At 42.3% G+C, this 19100-nt stretch overlaps 1 long non-coding RNA gene across 1 annotated transcript in view; it reads left to right on the top strand.

Annotated features, from left to right (window-relative positions):
* The window catches only part of LOC141128795 (uncharacterized), a 65777-nt gene extending 47091 nt beyond the window's left edge, over window positions 1-18686 (top strand). The window contains exon 2 of the long non-coding RNA XR_012241735.1: window positions 8510-18686. This is a non-coding gene — a long non-coding RNA (uncharacterized lncRNA). The remainder of the gene's footprint in view (window positions 1-8509) is intronic.
* Window positions 18687-19100: the final 414 nt, after the last annotated feature.

The raw sequence follows: 19100 nt of genomic DNA, 5'->3' as shown, positions 1-19100 counted from the left end.
CTATAGTCCTTCAAAAAATTAGCCTGCAGATTTCCCAAACTAAATAATAGTTTAATCCCCCCGTGGACTTTTCTGAAGTACTCTAAAAGAAATGCTTAACGAAAAGCTTTTACTTCTGTTATATCAAGAATTATTAGCACGAACTTGGATAATTAGGACCCTATGCGTGCTTGTAGTACAGGAGGTAGTAAACTGATGCACACCTAATTGCAATACGATTTGTAGGAGTTACAACATTACAGATCTAATCACAAAGCTTACGATCCCCCGTTAGTAGCTTACACAGAAAGATAGATACATACATCGAAGATCATTCAGTGTGTACTAGGCCCACAGGTGCAATTCGATCTCAAAGACCGGGAAGCGTCTTGACCTAGACTCATGCAAGGGTCAACCAGAAGCGCTTGTTGGCAGAAAGGCCCAGATCCTACTTCTTTCCACTGCCTTCAAACGTCCAATCAGAACCCCTTATCATTCACGCAGACACCCTGCTGCAGTTTTGGCCCAACCGAGCAGGATGCCTTCTCATACACTCTCAGTACAATTTTATTTCACTTATACTGTTCATATCAGTCTCATCAAAGTATTAGTACAGACAAAAGGTTATATATATATAAACAATGTTCAAAGAAGCTTGCTAGTTTGGGTGTTCATACAGGGGAGACAGACATACAAAGACATAAAAATGCTTACCGTTTTTGGAGTTAGACTTGTCCTCCACCCGCAAAATCACTCAAACGTGAAGCTTCCTCACACGACGGGCACCATATGTTTCGGAAATATTTATACCTCACTTAAATGATTAACGATACAAATATAAGTGATTAAACCTTTGTCTATATAAGAATAAAAACGAGCGATAACAGGGAAAAAAGCTAAACAATTAAATTTATTTACACAGAAAAAGAAAGTTAGAATAATTAGAATTTATCATATATCTCCAGTGATGGCATAAGTACAGTGTTTGCTCTAGGCGGCAAAGTTAATTTAGGCCGAACTCATAAATGTTTGCAATGGACATATACAAGATATACAAAGTCATAAGACAAATCTTAGGATACAAAAAGGTTAGAAAGAAAGATAGACAGAGATTCCAGTATACATTACGCAGACAGCATATCCCCTAGATGGTCTCGGGCTGGACAGTCTCAAAACCATTTAGCCCTCTCTCTTTTATATGCATTCTCCACCAATCAACAGATGCAACATATTGATTGGGTCAGAGATGTCTCAAAGTCTGGTTGGCTACATTTTGAAGCCTCTTTGCTAATTGGTTTACAGATGCCTTAAATTCTGATTGGTCAAATCTGAAGCTGAAAGTTCCTGCTCGGACATTGCTGTTACATTGCGACCCCCTCGGTGCCTAACAGTCTATGAATTAATGAACAACCTCCTTTGATCTCCCAGCCCAAACAGTCCCGACAGTAGTATGTTAATGGGGACACGTAGATAATGTCCCTCAGAGCGATGTTGAAAGCCAAATGGTGGCGGTGGCAAATAGAAAAAACAAAGAGGACGTCGTCCCCCCAGACGACGTCTATGAAGATGAAACGCGTCGGGTAGGACCCCACTTTCGCCACTTTTACCACAGCGCTGTTTTTTTATGGATCTGCATGTGAGTGTATACCCATTTTAATAACATTTTTAGTTCTATACGGATTTACACTATTTGGCCCTTCCTTTCTTTTTTTCTATTTGCCACCGCCACCATTTGGCTTTCAACATCGCTCTGAGGGACATTATCTACGTGTTGGTTGCTCCACACCCCCTCGTTCTGGCATCGGTTTGAGGGATACAGCAACACGAGAGTCATCTTACAACACTGCTCCCCTGGGCCGCCTGCAGACACTCACCACCTAAGCCTTATCTGACCTTTCTCGGCGTATGCCCTGTTGGGTCCATCCTATCCGGTAAGCCTTTTCACTTTTGGTGGTGTTGTGCATGTCTCCATTCCAGATGGTTCATGAATCTGAAGTGTCCAGCTCCTGAAGATTTCCACCTCATTCCTCAGGAAGACTCTTCTTTGTTAGCTTTATTTGTTAGTTTAATGTCTCCTACATTGGACTTTTTCATACCCTTATAGCGCTACACTTATTTTTTTCTTTTAAGGTTAATAATTAAGTCTCTTAAACCAATGGAAAGTAAGCCAAACCTTCTGGGCTGAACTACTGGTGATATTTTTATGAGCTTATTATCCCAATTGGGGATAAAAGGCGGGGAGGGCCAAGAGGAAAGGATCACAGACCCCACACCGGATGCACCCCTGACATCTAGAAGTCTGTTGATATTTAACCCTTCCTGATCCTACTGGACTTTATGACGAAAGCCATTTGACGCGCTTAAACTTTGTCAGGATTTCATTCTTCAGCTGATTGGTAAGATCCAGACACACCAAATTTATTTAACTTCTGTCCTTAAAATGACGGATTATATGGTAGAGGTTATGTATTGATGTTTATGGACTGTCTGATATTGATCATATTTTAGAGGTTAAATATTGATGTTTATTGTTTGTTTAGGGGTGTAGTACTACCACCGTGTTTTAGGTAATTTAAGCTAATATTTACATCGCTTTAAATGGCTGTAGCCCCAGGGACGCTTTGTTACTCCATTTCAATTTTAGCTCTGTTGGTTTAATAAGTAATTCAAATGGGCAGTATGGTTCCGTTGACTCGGTGAGATAAAACTTTGAATTTCTTCCGGCCAGAGAGATTTGAACAAGCTCTCCCCTGAGCAACAAGGGATACTGCGTTCTTGAAGACAAAGGGTAAAATTATACCCATCTTTTTCCAACAGACCATTGTGACTCCCCGGGGTGATTATAATAATTTTCCTCACTACCAATACTGATGTTTGATAATTTATGTGTGAAGTCTCAATCACCAGAAAATTATGTTCTGTATAAAATTGTATGAATATATCCGCTAATGAATAAAGGGCAAATTAGTTACATTTTAAGTTTGTTGGGACATATTTGATACTTTGGTATGAAAACCCCATAAATCAATCAACTCAGGAAAGAATTGTGGTGTGCACCAAAAGTAGGAACCAAATTTTTAAAAAAAATTACCGTAAGGTTGGAGGCACTGAAATAAATACTGAATCTTCATTAAGATTCCATACCACACTCACAACAGTACCCAATGCCCAGAGTAGACAAACTCATAGACCGACTTGGCAAGGCTTGCTATCTGACCACTTTGGTCTTGATAAAAGATTATTGGCAAATACCCATGACTGGTAACGCCAAAAAGAAGACTGCATTTGTGACCCCGGAGGGTTTCTTTCAATATAAAAAAATGCCTTTTGGGTTGCAAAATGCCCCTGTGACATTTCAGAGGGCCATGGACAGGACCCTAAGACCCCATCAACGATATGCAGCAGCCTATCTAGATGACATAGTGGTACATAGCACTGACTGGGAGTCTCACTTGTCCAGGCTGTCCTTGATTCCCTCTTCAAAGAAGGTTTTATGGCAAATCCAAAAAAATGTGCCATTGGTCTAGAGGAAGCCAAGTATTTGGGCTACACTATTGGCCGTGGTGTCATAAAACCTCAGGTGAGTAAAATAGAAGCCTTCCAGGAGTGGCCACGTCCTGTAAACAAGAAGCAGGTCAGGGCCTTTCTTGGCATTGCAGGGTATTATAGAAGATTTATCCCAAATTTTGCAACTATAGCTGCCCCACTGACAGACCTTACGAAAGGTAAAGACTCTGTAATGGTGAAATGGTCCTCAGTAGCAGAGGAATCTTTCCAAGTCCTGAAGAAGGCTCTTTGTGCACAGCCAGTACTGTACTTCCCGATTTCTCCAAAGATTTTTTGGTTCAGACGGATGCGTCTGATGTTGGTATCGGGGCAGTACTATCACAGGTATACAATGGGGAAGAACACTCTGTGGTGTACCTAAACAGAAAGCTCAATGACCATGAGAAAAAGTATACCCCCAGACGATGTCTATGGAGACGAAACGCATCGGGAAGGACTCTACTGCCATTTGTTTTTAAAAAGCGCATGTTTTATCTACTAAATGTAAGTGTTCCAGCTTCATTAAACCTTTTTGCAATTTTGAACGGAATTATGCTATGTGGCCCTTTTTTGTTCTCCTTCTCTATAATTGCCCATTTTGAACGTTTTTTGAATATTGGCATATTGTTTTTTTTTACCTTCATGGACTTTTAGCCGCTTACCCACACGGATCATCACCTATGTCTATATTGCATTATTTAGAGCATTTGGGTTTATTGTTTAATTTTTTTTTTATGTAATCTTTGTCTAAATGTATTTTCTTCTTTTCAATATAACAATCAAGTACAAGAAGGTAAAAAAAAACAGACATTACAGAGAGAACTTAGATTCTGTAGTACATAACTGTCTACTCGTGGATAGTCAACACGCAAAATTATTAAGCCCGATTGGCTATCCAACATAGAGGGATTAGGAGTCAAACGTGTCAACTTTATAATTGTACGAACATATGAATCCTATCTATAGTTTAATATTTGATCCGATTTGTATTTGTTTTAAATTTCACATCATACACAGCGCTACACAATTTGTTTTTCCACTGTTTTGCTATACCATATTGTCATGTTAGCTGCTAGCACTAAGGGCAGTGCGGAATTATTTTTTACATTCCATGAGAAAAAGTATGCAGTCATTGAAAAGGAATATTTAGCCATAAAGTGGGCCGTGCACGCACTCAGGTACTATTTGTTAGGGAGCCCGTTTGAGTTAATAACTGACAATGCTCCCCTGAAATGGATGGCCCAAAAGAAGGAGACTAATAGACGGGTGAACTGGTGGTTTTTGGCTCTACAGGATTACTCCTTCACTGTAAAACACAGGCCAGGTGTTGAGATGGGGAATGTAGATGCCCTGTCCCATGTTCACTTCTGTTGGGCTACAGGCGTTCCAACCCTGGGGTTGAAACAAGGGGGGGATATGTAGCAGAGTATCCCAGGGAGAGCCAGGAAAAGTCCTGTTCAGGGTTTATACATCTTCCAGGCTCCTCTCATATACGTTCAGGGATCTCTGATCCATGGTCTAGTTTAGGTCTAGGTCCTCTCCCCCAGGCTAATTTAAGCTCACCTGAGCAGACAGCCTTTGTTCTCTGCCTGGGAAACACAGACAATGCTGGTCTGTGAGAGCAAAAAGGTTGGTAAAAAGCTGTTAAGCAGTTTATGTGAACTCTGACAAGCGGTAGGCTTACTCAGCCTGGTAGTTAGGGCCTGCATAGTGTATAGTTAGAGCCGAGACAAGGCTAGGTTTTTGTTTGGCTATTTTGTTCTGTTTGTTTTGTTTTGAACATTGCACAGCACCTCTATAGACTTGTAAATATCACCATTAAACACTTCACTGTTTGTCACTACTTCACTTGTTCTGGTATCTGTGCCTGAAAGACTGCTTGTCCCAGGAAGCTTTTGTACCTGCTACCTGTCCCCCAGGTTACAGATGATACACAAGGTTTAAGAGTGTATCCCATAGATTCACTCTTAAACCTTGTGGACAGCCTTCCCAGAAGAATAGAAGCTGTTATAGCTGCAAAGAGTGGGCCAACTCAATATTGAACCCTACGGACTAAGACTGGGAAGCCATTAAAGTTCATGTGCGTGTAAAGGCAGGTGTCCCAATACTTTTGATAATATAGTGTGTGCCTATATACTGTGTGTATATATATATATATATATATTCACATTCACAAGTGTTGAAATTGAACTTACATTTAAACAAAACATGGACATTGAGCTGTTGTACAAACAATATCTTTTTCCATCAAAATCTTTCATGTGAAGTGAGTTAATTACTGCCCAAATAAAGAAAAAACAGCATGTAAAATACACTGGTGTTTTATACTTTGTCTACAGTTTTGTTAGATTAGTCTCTATCATTGTGAATATTTTTTTTCATGAACAGCATTTACAGCAGTAGTAAACAATCCCTCAGTCAAAACGACAAAGGACAAATCAAAAGAATAAGTTGCAAGAAAAAATGTAATGCTAATGATAGCTGAATAATTTCTCCACTATTTGAAGCATGAGGTGCATAATTCAAATAGATTGCCAACACTCCATTAAGATCTGCATCTGTTCTAGTTCTGTTTAAGTGATGGAATTCCCATAAACACATGGTGGCTTGCTTTTCACCCAGCTGAAATAGTTGTTCTCATTAACAGAATGAGTATTTGGCAGGGGTCCACCTACAACAAGTAAGGTTTTTAATTGAACGTGCACTTATACAAGTATGTTTACTTTATGCTTGGGTGGATTACTCTATTGTTTGATGCAGCCATGAACCAGTCTTAGACACACTAATTTCAGAATAAGCTGCCTTTTCCTTGTAAGGAAATTTTGAAAAAAATGTCACAATACACTTTTACTTACTTTTAGTTACTTATTTAAAACATCAGATTTTTTTTATATATTTTCAGCAGTGTAAAATCATCAGTATCACCACACCTCTGAAACGCGTTGTCATGGCAACCTTGTGTGGAGACAGCCTGCACCCTCCTCCCCTTCACATCGCGGCTGAGTCTGACGTCGTACGGCGCTGGATGGTTCGGGTGCATGAGCGATATAGCACGAGTACAGCAGGGCGCTATAGCCAGTTCCTGGCAGATCTGCACTCTCTTCCCTTTTTGTTTTTGTAAAATCATCATTAACCCCTTCACACCGACTGCACACATATATGCGGCCTCACGGAAGTGGGCTGTTCTCCGAAAGTGGGCTTTTTTCTTATGTGCGTATCTCCCTTTGTGCTGAGAGCGTACCTTCATAGCTTGCTCCTAGCACAGAAACCTGGCTTTCACCAAGAGAGGGTCTCGTACTAACGATCAGGACCTGGGACTCTCCGTTACAGGTCACCTGATGCTGTGATAGCCTCTGGCTATTACAGTGATCAAACATAGTGAGCCTGCCCCTGTGTTTACTTCCTCTTTTGAATGAAGAGGAAGATACATTACATTTTCCTCTCCTGCAAGAAGAGGAAGATACAAACAAACCAAAATGTGTAAAAAAAAAAATAAATCAAATAAAAATAACAAGATCAAGGTTTGCCAGGGTTAATGTTAGGGTCAAGGTCGGGGTCAAAGGTCAGGGTCAGCATATTCTGGTTCAAATTGAATTCTTTTTTTTTAATTAGTATCAGTGTCAGTTAGTGTCAATGTGTTTTAGGCAGGATAAAAAAATGCAAAATGCACACAATTTTTTCTGGGCTGTACTACAGGTACAAACAACAACTAACATGCACCAATGTTTCTCAACTCCAGTCCTCAAGTACCCCCAACAGGTCATGTTTTCAGGATTTCCCTCAGATGAAACAGCTGTGGTAATTACTAAGGCAGTGAAACTGATCAAATCACCAGTGCAAAATAATCGAAAGCCTGAAAACATGACCTGTTGGGGGTACTTGAGGACTGGAGTTGAAAAACATTGACATACACATATGTGGTATTGCTGCAATCATCAGGAGCAGCATAATTTATTTTGGGTTGTTCTTTGGTGGTAAATTATAAAACAAATACAGTGCCTTGAAAAAGTATTCATACCCCTTGACATTTTCCACATTTTGTCATGTTACAACCACAAATGTAAATTTATTTTATTGGGATTTTATGTGATAGACCAACACAACGTGGCACATAAGTGTGAAGTGGAAAGAAAATGATAAATGATTTTCAATTTTTTTTACAAATAAATATGTGAAAAGTGTGGTGTGCATTTGTATTCAGCCCCCCTGAGCCAATACCTTTCGCTACAATTACAGCTGCAAGTCTTTTTCGGTAGGTCTCTACCAGCTTTGCACATCTAGAGAGTGACATTTTTGCCCATTCTTCTTTGTAAAATAGTTTAAGCTCTGTCAGATTGAATAGAGAGCATCTGTGAACAACAATTTTCAAGTCTTGACGCAGATTCTCAATTTGATTCAGGTCTGGACTTTGACTGGGCCATTCTAACACGAGTTTGCTTTGATCTAAACCATTCCACTGTAGCTCTGGCTGTAAGTTTAGGGCCGTTGTCCTACTGGAAGGTGAACCTCTGCCCCAGTCTCAAATCTTTTGCAGACTCTAACAGGTTTTCTTCTAAAATTGCCCTGCGTTTGGCTCCATCCATTTTCTCATATAATAAGGGAAGGTTCCCCCAAGGTTTTTTTTTTAGCAGCAATGTAACAAATAGGTATAAAATTATTTATTTAGAAAAGTTCCATTGTCGTGTTACAATTAAAATCTAAGCTCTGGCTATAGGATACAATACATATTCCATGATGCAGCAATGCAAACACAAATGTACACAGCGTTCCATTACATAATGTTTGACTGCATGACCAATGCGTTTCAAACTGTGCAGTTGCGGTCTTTTTCTGGGGGATAGTTTGCTCTAAAGAGATACATTAAACATCTCAGATTTCAAAAACATTTCATCATGCATCAAATTCAATATATACAATAGTGCTATATTTACCTCTGAAGAATGGAATGGGTGATCTTATAACCAGAAATTTTTTTTTAAATCAGTTGGATGATCCGGAAGGCTCTGTGAAACCCAGCTCGAGAGGGCTTGCAAGGAGCCACACTTTGGACACCCTCAGAGGAACGGGAGAATTGGCACCTGCAGGAAATTCCCAAGAAATCATGTTGTATTAAAAGAGGGGGATCGAATAATGAAACTGTTAGTAAGTTAACAAGAATGCCTGATTATAAATATTTATTATCAATATATAAACTCACTACAAACATTGGTTGTCAATATGTGAACTCATTGAAGTAGCATATTTGTCCCTTAGCTGTTGAATGTATATGTTGTGTTTAATCAAAGGAAATAAGGCTTCATATAATAACATTCACAGTGGTGAAACTAAGAAAGAAAAAATGTGCATTTAGGGGTTGCCTGGTGGGGTAGTCAAGGAGATAAAATAGTGTGTGCTAAAGAAAATTGGTGATTAGATTAATTGAGTGAGTGATATCAGCCCACTATATACTAGCAGGAATATTGTGACAATTCGTAAGTGATATCAACCGCTGTATACTAACAGGTGTAAGAACCAAAGTGCAAGCAAACCAATTATATTTTAATTGTAACATGACATTGGAACTTTTCAAAATAAAGAATTTTAATTTCTGACCTTGCTGCTAAAAAAAACCCTTGGGGGAACCTTCTTATATTGTTTGTTCCGGGGTGTGCAGCCTTTACATCTCCCTTATATATGTCTTTCCCATATTCATCCATCTTCCCATCAACTCTGACTAGCTTCCCTGGGTTCCCTGTCTTCCCTCATGCTTAAGAAAAGCATGACCACAACATGATGCTGCCACCACCATGTTTCCCAGTGGGGATGATGAGTTCAGGGTGATGTGCAGTGTTAGTTTTCTGCCACATATAGCGTTTTGCTTTTAGGCCAAAAACTTAAATTTTGGTCTCATCTGACCAGAGCACCTCCTTCCACATGTTTGCTGTGCCCCCCCACATGGCTTCTCGCAAACTGCAAAGGGACTTCCTATGGCTTGCTTTCAACAATGGCTTTCTTCTTGCCACTCGTCCATAAAGGCCAGATGTGTGAAGTGCACAACTAATAGTTGTCCTGTGAACAGATTCTCTCACCCGAGCTCCTCCAGAGTTACCATGGGCCATGGGCTGCTTCTCTGATTAATACTCTTTGCCCAGCCTGTCAGTTTAGGTGGACGGCCATGTCTTGGTAGGTTTGCAATTGCGCCATACTCTTTCCATTTTTTGATAATGGATTGAACAGTGCTCTGTGAGATGTTCAAAGCTTGTGATATTTTTTTGATATCCTAACCTGCTTTAATCTTCACCACAACTTTATCCCTGACGTGTCTGGTGTGTTCCTTGGCCTTCAGGATGCTGTTTGTTCACTAAGGTTCTCTAATAAACCTCTGAGGACTTCACAGAACAGCTATATTTATAATGAGATTAAATTACACACAGGTGGACTCTATTTACTAATTAGGTGACTTCTGAAGGCAATTGGTTCCACTAAATTTTAGTTAGGGGTATCAGAGTAAAGGGGTCTAAATACAAATGCACGCCACACTTTTCAGATATTTATTTGTAAACATTTTTGAAAACCATTTATCATTTTCTTTCACTTCACAATTATGGGCCACTTTGTGTTGGTCTATCACATAAAATCCCAATAAAATACATTTATGTTTTTGGTTGTAACATGACAAAATGTGGAAAATTTCAAGGGCTAGGAATACTTTATCAAGGCACGGTATACAGCGATATTAAAAAAAATATATTTACTGTTTTTGGGTCAGTTTTCCTTTGAAAAAAAAAAAAAGAAATTCAGAAGATATCCATTATCATTTACCACCAAAAGAAAGCCCAATTTGTCCTGAAAAAAGCAAGGTATAATTCACCTGGATGCACAAAGCAGTTGTGACGACATGTACAGTTTTACTAACACATGTCAAAGTTGCAAAATTGTTCTTAGGCATTAAGATTTGTTTTACCTTTAGGCATGAAGGTGTGAAGGAATGTGATGTAAATAATAATAGTAATCTGAAAATGTCTATTTTCTTATGTGCATACATATTTTTCTCCTTACTCATTATATAAGTATACAGATTAGCTCTGTTCCTATATTTTTCTCAAAATGGCGGGTACCCCCTACATCCCACACATCAGAAGAACGCGGAACTGAAGATAAAACCAAGGACAGCCAAACCTCGTTATGAAGATTCTCCATCTTCTTTTCTATCTTAACCAATGAGATGTACCTATTAGACTAACATAGCAATGACGTATTTGTGTGTATAAAACATTAGCACCGCCTTGAATAAATCAGAAGTGTAAGAAGTAACGGAGCTGAGCGTGTTTCAGAGTGTTTACTTTTATATGCATGCATATCCACACTTTTCAATTAGAGACAGCAGCAGATAACCTTGGGCTCGATTGGAGCTCTTAATCATTTCCATAACAGCTGGTGCCGAAACCCGGGACCTCAGGCTACAGTCGAAGTCATACCGCGATAAGCATTCGAGCGTTAATTGAAAGATGAGAGGGGGTTTGCGCAGCCCTAACAGTACCAGTAAGTCTTCTTTATATTCTTACCACTGTACGACTTTCTTATCTTTCGGTTGACCGCTGGATTCTGTCGGTATGCTGAGACTGTCTTAGAGGCAGGTATTTCCTCGCCTGAGGTTGTTTTAACAAACCTGCCAATGGGTTTCTGCTGTCTGTATTTGTTCACTGTCTGCCATTCTTTGGGCTACGAAACTCAGCAGTCTAAAAGTGCTACATGTGTGTTCTCATCTCCAGACGAGCTGTCGGCCTCTGGAGTGAGATGGGTTATTGTGGCAGTCGGTTATGGGACGGGTTACTCATTGGTTTGTCAGACCTTTGAGGGAAATCTCAGCTGCTGGAGCCCCCCGCAGTCTGAAAGCGTTACAGATGTCTCACCCCCAGATGAGCTGTCGGCCTCTGGGAGTAACTGTAATGACGACCTTTAACTGGGTTTAAGGGGAGTTGTCTGCCCCTGAGGTTATCTTAGCCTGCTGAAATTTTGCAGTTCGAAGAGTGGCAGGTGTAATGTCCTGTCGTGAGTGTATTTGTGGTTTACTGTTTGCTATACACGAGAGGGGTTGGGGACTGGTTAAGGTCGGAGGGGGGGCTGCCCGGGGGATCTGTTGGGTCGCGGGCCGTTGCTCCTCACTACCCCAGATGTGTTTGTTCTTGTTCTGAGATTAACCGTACATTACAGGGTTATAGCAGACAGTAGCAGCTAGGAGCGCAGTCTTATGTGCCCACACCCAAGGAATTTTTTGATAAAGAACACTGAGAAAGAATATTAACCCCTTGGTTGTACGTATTCTCCTCTCAAGCCGTTAGCCGAGAAACAGAGAGAGAAAAGAATGTGATATTGTAAAGAAGGAGAGAAGAAGATGTTGAAATAGTTAACAAAGTCGAACGAAGTGGCGAAAGTTATGTTGCTAAAGAAACAGGGAGAAAAATCCTGTGTGATAAAGAAAATTGGATAAAGGAAGTTAAGAAAGATGGCGATTGTATTATGTATGTGTTTCACAGAGCTGATGATATGTTGGAACTTGAAACAAAAGGAGGGGAGGGACAGCACTGCCCTCCGTCTAACGACCACTCCTTTCTCACCACCCAAGCACAACCCACGGTGACAACTCAGCCCGGCGGCCATCTTAGTGCACCCATGCCTTCACTTTCTACCCAGCCCAGTGCACTTCCTGCCGGCAGCCATCTTGGTACACCCAGTAAGCTTAAACAGCCTGTACCCAGCCCTCCCTGTTTTAAACCAGGATGGTTCGTACCACACATCTGTCTTCCCCAATACGGAAGCATCACATTCCCAGGCCAGATATGTTAATGATGAAGAAGCGTCTGAGTGGGAAGCCCAACAGCAGGCAGCAAGGCCACCCACTGATTTAACCCCCAATCCGGCTCCGGACTCACAGTTCCGGGAGGATCTCAAACACATGCTGGCAACCGTAAAGAACAGTGCCCCTTGCCAGCCCCCGCCCCAACAACAGTCTCGGTTACCAGAAGGGACACCAGTGATGTATGTCGCTTTTACTTCATCACAAGCAGAGGCCTTAATGACAAGTCTGCCTGACCCAGAGAAGCAGCCAATTCCCTTCTACCACAGGATAGTGCAGATACAAGAAACTTACTCAGCTGCCTGGAGAGACTTGATCAGCCTATGCCAAATCAAAGCAGGACATGTCTTTTGGCCAGTCATGCAGCCGGCCTTCAATGATGCCTGCCTGACAAGTGCCACTTCCTACATCTCAGGCGTGGAGTTCTGTGCACAACTCCACGACTGGGCAAAGGAGAAGTTGACGGATCAGACCACCACAATCCAAGATATTACCCAAGATAAAGGGGAGTCTGTGAAGAAGTATCATGCTAGACTAGTACAGGCCTTTGATAATCTGAGTTTCTCCCACTGAAAAGAGACACACACGTTTCCTGCTTGGGAGTGGATGGGTTGCCCCGCTCCAGTCCATTTGTAGAGCCACTCCAAGTGGGGACATTTCCTGATTTGCTTGCCAGATTTGTGGCGTCCTCTACATGTCCCTTGAATCTACTAGGAGCTGATGTGTCATCCAGACTACAGGCCTCAATCAGGACATGCCTGAAGGGGGGATGAAGTTACATACTCCCCTATCTTTAGAAGGCTCATCTGCCTTGAGTTCTCTGCCTCTCCTGACGACACTTCATGAAGCAATAACTTCAAGCTCAATACTGCAGGAAGTACTTGACAGAATCCCTGCGTGCCTAAGGTCCACAGGACCGGAAGACAACGGTCACTTAAAGGTGCCACCAGTTTCAGTCAAGCTAAAAGAGGGCGCTTCATTGCCCCGGAAACCACAATAACCCCAAGAAGAGAACCCCTAAAGGAGAACCAGGTACCTGCTGTGGATGCCTTTGACTGCAAAATACCTCACAGAGGTGGACCTTACAAACGTTTTCTTCAGTGTCCACCCTCACCCCTCCTGCTGGTACCTTTTTACATTCATCCACGGAAAGAAACGGCAACATACCTAAACAGTTGTGCCACAAGGGGCACAGAACTTTCCAAGCCAGTTTGCAAAAGCTATGGCTATCATCCTTGACACATGACAAGAGAAACACCCGGAAGTGATTCTCTTCCAACATGTTGATGACCTTCTCCTTTGTGTAGCTGACTTACCCCCTGTTGAAGTCACCTCAAAAAGCCTGTTGTGCTATCTTGCCAACCAGGGGTGCAAAGCCTCAAAGCCCAAATTGCAGTGGTGCTCAACACCTGTCATTTTCCTTGGACACTGTTTGCCCCATGGGACAAGACACCCCACTGAAGACAGGGTGCAAGTAATCTCTGATATCCCACTGCCACAAGATCAGAAATCCCTTCATGCCTTCCTTGGACTAATTTCCTAGTGCAGAACATGGATTCCAGAAGCCTTCCTACTGATGCTCTGCAATCAGACCCTTCCAGATGTCTCCTGAAGAAATATCTAAGTTTGAGGCCCTTAAGTGCGCCACCTCCGGCGCTAGGGCTCCCAGCCTACGACAAAACGCTCAAGCTCTTTGTATCCGAACGTCTGCGACATGCTGCAGGTGTACTCACCCAATCACACGGCATCAGCCTACGCCCCATAGGATATTATTCCTGTCGGCTGGATGCGGTAGCAAGAGGAGGCCTATTGTGTCTGTGAGCTGGCTTTGCTATACAAGCCTTGCTTGACAAAACTTTGAACTTGGTCCTCGGACACTGCCTCGTTCTGCTTGCTCCCCATGACGTTTTTGCCATATTCAACCAAGATCCAGCTGAAACACTTGTCCACTACCAGACACTTGAGACTCCTGTGTTCCCTCCTACTGGACAGCATTACTCTATTAAGTTGTCAAACACTGAACCCTACCACCCTTCTTCCACTTCTCGAGGGGGGAAAGGAGGAGGAGGAGTAGAGTCTTGACTTGTCACCCCATGACCACACAGGACACGCGGTCACCACTGAAAACACTGTTCTACAAGCTGAAGCCTTACCACCGGTGATGTCTGCACAGGAGGCAGAGCTGTAAGCACTTACTACAGCATGTAAATGGGCAGAGGGAAAAAGAGCCAACATTTATATGGACTCAAGATATGCTTTCAGCATTGCCCATGATTATGGTGTTATCTAGGACAGAGGATTCCTGACGGCTGCAGGAACACCTGTGAAAAATTGATGCCTTGCTTCTCCCAACCCAAGTGACTATTCTGAGTAAAAGCACACGACAAAATGAACTCAAAGGAAGCTCGAGGCAATCATCTAGCCAATGCAGCTGCCAAACAGACAGCTGGTGGTCCACGGGAAAGTGGACAGCAGGGTGGTAGAAGAAGACCACCCCGTGCTTACCTTACAGATTTTCCCAGTGGACAGAGTTTATCTAAAAGAACTACAGGAAACAAGTCCGGATAAGAAGGAAAGCTGGAAACGGAGAGGAGCAACTCTCAGAAATGGACTATTCGAGTGCAACAAGAAGCCTTGTCTACCCAGGAGTATGTACCCAGCCGTGGTGCAATGGGCACATGGAGCTGCCCACTTGACAAAGACTTTTATGAACTCTCTTATTAACAAGTGTTGCACCAAGAGTTACTCCACTGACCGACAACTTCTGCAGATAATGCATTATCTGCACCAAATGTAACCCAGGATGCACAGGAAAAACACAGAAGAAGCACCTGGCAAAAGCCCTATACCCCATTCCAGAGGATGCAAATTGATCATTCTCAAGTGCCAAGAAGTGGCAGATTCGAATACGCCCTAGAGGAAGTGGTCATGACTGCCAGGACCACAGCTAAGAAACTACTGAGTGAGATAGTATGTAGATTTGGGGTCCCAGAGGTGATATTGAGAGATCAGGGACCAGCCTTAACAGCAACCCTTACAAAAGAGATTTGGGCAGCACTGGGGGTTCAGTTGGCACTACACATCCCATACCACCCTCAAAGTAGCGGGAAGGTAGAAAGGATGAATGGGACACTAAAAACAGGATGTTAAAGATGGCCCAAGAGACTAACATGAGTTGGCCAGACAGTTAGCCCATTGCCCTGTTCAGTGTCAGACACACCCCCGGGGGAAACATGCCCTATCCCATTATGAAATTTTGTTTGGTTCAGTTCCCAGACTTGGTTGTTACTTTCCACAACAGTTACAGTTGCAGTCTGATGTGTTGACTAATTATGTAACCACATTATCACGAGAATTAACCTGAATGCATGTCCAGGTGTTTTCTTCCATTCCAGATCCTGAATTAGATACAGGAACACACCAACTACTGTATGGAGATCCTTGAGCCAAGTTATGATGGTCCATTCCAAGTTTTGCTGACCACAGCTACCTCAGTCAAGTTGGCCAGGAAGAACACCTGAATGCACGCTTATCACTGCAGCAGAGCGTGTTTTCGGGTGCTGCATATCCTTTTTCTGTTTGATCTAGGGGGGAGGGGCCCAGGAGGTGGCCATCACAAAAATGATAACATAATTACGTTTTGGTGTAACTCTTCAGGTACACGTGACCACCTTTACCTTAGATTACTGTGACATAGTACCTTGTCCGTTTGACCCTTCATGGTGATGCCATTGGTACAGTGATATCCCTGACAGTAAGGACATATATGTATGCCACAAGACAGTTACTGGGGACAGAGTTGTGGTTTCTGTGGGGGCCAGTGGGTTGGAACACAGGACCAGACTAGGCGACCACAGAGTGCATTAGACAAAAAAGATGAAAATAGAAAGCCCCATATCCTAACTGAAGATACCCCTGATACATACACTGACCCAGCACACAGTCAGAGGAGGAAGCGAGCAGCTCTCTCCGGAAGCTTTGACCCTCATGTATACATAGATGTCATAAGGGTTACAAGGGGGGTCCCTGATGAATTTAAAGCCAGGGGCCAGGTAAAGCTGGTTTTGAGTCTTTGATCCCCATAACAACTGTCAGCAAGAATGTAGATTGGATTAACTACATGTCATGGTTATGCAATAGAGTTTGTCGATCAACATACCTGTCTCCATGTGTTCATCTCTAGAGACCAGCTGACCCTCACCTGACTGCTTTTGTAACCTCTCCTCTAAGCATGGCTCCACCCCAGGCCCTATCAGGGAACCCTATATTAACCTGTGCAATGCAAGCCAGCAGTGCTGATCAACCATTGTGTGTTAGCCTCTGTGTGTACTTGCTGTGTTTCATACATCTGATTCCTGTTACCAACTTTGGCGTGTTCCCGACCATCCCTGTTTGCCTGTGACCCTGAACCTTGGCTTGTCCCTTACTTTCCTTGTTGTTCCAGCCTGCTGCCTCCTTCCTCTTCTCCTGTAGTCTACCGTAAGCGTGAGCTGTGAGACCCTGGGGGCCGCGACCTGGAGCCAGACTGCAGCACAGTCCATCCTTACCATTAAACACTCTGGTGAACACCTGCTGGCTCTTAGACTCCGCGCCCTGGGGAATCTATGCTCTAGCTCCCAGTGGGATCTGTGTCAGTGATCCAGTAGACCTGCTTCCTGAACCTCCCAGGGTTCAATCCGCAGCAGTCAGCCGTAGGGTCCACTACCTTGCGGTGCACTCCTGATCCCAATGGTGTGCATCTGTCACCCAGCCTCTAGGTGACCTGACACTACACATATTATAACCAACGGAGATTTGTAAATTACACTAAAGATGCCCTCCAGGGAATTGCTGACCAGTTAGCCCCCACTTCCTACATGACATTCCAGGACCGGATGGCCTTAGACATGGTGCTAGCTGGGAAAGGAGGTGTTTTGTAAAATCATAGAAAAAAAATGGGAACCTGTTGTACATACATTTCTGATAATACTGGCCCAAATGGTAAGGTTACTCTAGCTATAAAGAAATTAGAAGATCTGTCATTGGAGTTGAAGAAGAACTCAGGTATCACAGACCCATGGGACCAATATTTTAGCTGGATGGGTGGGTGGCAGAAGGTGCTCGCCCAGATACGGGTAAGGGTATTAATAATCCTGGTTCTTTTAGCCCTGATTGTATGCTGTATTCTACCTTTTGTAAAAAGTTAATGAGCAAGGCTGTAGACAATAGCACACCTACATTTCTCCACCAAGAAGAAGAGGACCTCCTTATGATGGAAGATGACAAACCCTTCACTCCTCTACAGTCACTCCCTGTCCATAATCTCACAATCCTATAGGGTTATAGGGATAGATAGCGCCTGACTGCACCTCTCCAGCTGTATCGAGGAGGGAAGTGAACAGTTGCTGCCCAATTCTATATACAGCCTAAAAGAGTTGCTGAGGAGAAGGGCCAGGCCAAAGTAGGACCTTTAGTATTAGGGACAGAAAAGAGAAAATAGTCATTTTAGGGGGGATTGTGAAGGAATGTGATGTAAATAATAATAGTAATCTGAAAATGTCTATTTTCTTATGTGCATACATATTTTTCTCCTTACTCATTATATAAGTATACAGATTAGCTCTGTTCCTATATTTTTCTCAAAATGGCGGGTACCCCCTACATCCCACACATCAGAAGAACGCGGAACTGAAGATAAAACCAAGGACAGCCAAACCTCGTTATGAAGATTCTCCATCTTCTTTTCTATCTTAACCAATGAGATGTACCTATTAGACTAACATAGCAATGACGTATTTGTGTGTATAAAACATTAGCACCGCCTTGAATAAATCAGAAGTGTAAGAAGTAACGGAGCTGAGCGTGTCTCAGAGTGTTTACTTTTATATGCATGCATATCCACACTTTTCAATTAGAGACAGCAGCAGATAACCTTGGGCTCGATTGGAGCTCTTAATCATTTCCATAACAAAGGGGCTAAGGCTAATTACCATGTTATACACATTAAAGCGGTTGTATACCCGCACATCTATAAAAAAAAAAAAAAAAAAAAACCTGTAAGGCAAAGGCACCACATACTAGCTCATTATGAAATACCTTAGATCGAAGCCCCCGTATCGCAGCCAGGTCCACGCCGAAGGAGCTGACATTTTGCCCTCAGCGTTTCTTCCCGGTTCGTGGCTCCGGCGCTGTGAGTGGCCGGAGCCGCGATGACATCACTTCCGCGCGTGATACTGGTTTTGGATTTCTTTTACTGCGGGTGGAGCATGTTTTAAAAGTGGAACTTTTGGATCACGATTATGGAAATTAAAGATTTAATTTTATGAGGGACACGTTTATAAGAAAATCATAATTTTGTATATTTCAGACTTTCATTGATTTATTGATATATTACAATGTGTATGCATGGAGCACATTTTTTTCAGTGAGATATTTCTGTATGATTATTGCATCTTATTGTATGATTATATTTTGTTTTACACGTTTTGTGTATGATGATTTTAAAGGGGATAGCACTGTCTTAATAATTGAATAAATAGATAGCTGCTGCACTAAAATTTGGGCTTTTATTTTATTTTTTTCCTGTGGCGCATTTCTAATATTTATTCACACGATACAAGTTTTATTGTCAAAGAGAATACTTGGACATGTACAGTTTCAGTAAAAAAAAGTGAAATTGAAAAACGGATTTTAAGGCTGCCACTGTAATCCCAATTGGGAAGAAAGTACTCAAAATGTATATAAAAGTTAAAAAATGTAA

Source organism: Aquarana catesbeiana, linkage group LG02 (assembly GCF_042186555.1).
Source record: "Aquarana catesbeiana isolate 2022-GZ linkage group LG02, ASM4218655v1, whole genome shotgun sequence".
Taxonomy (NCBI): Eukaryota; Metazoa; Chordata; class Amphibia; order Anura; family Ranidae; genus Aquarana; species Aquarana catesbeiana.
The sequence above is the reverse complement of the archived record's forward strand: the minus strand, read 5'-3'. Positions and strand labels throughout refer to the sequence as shown.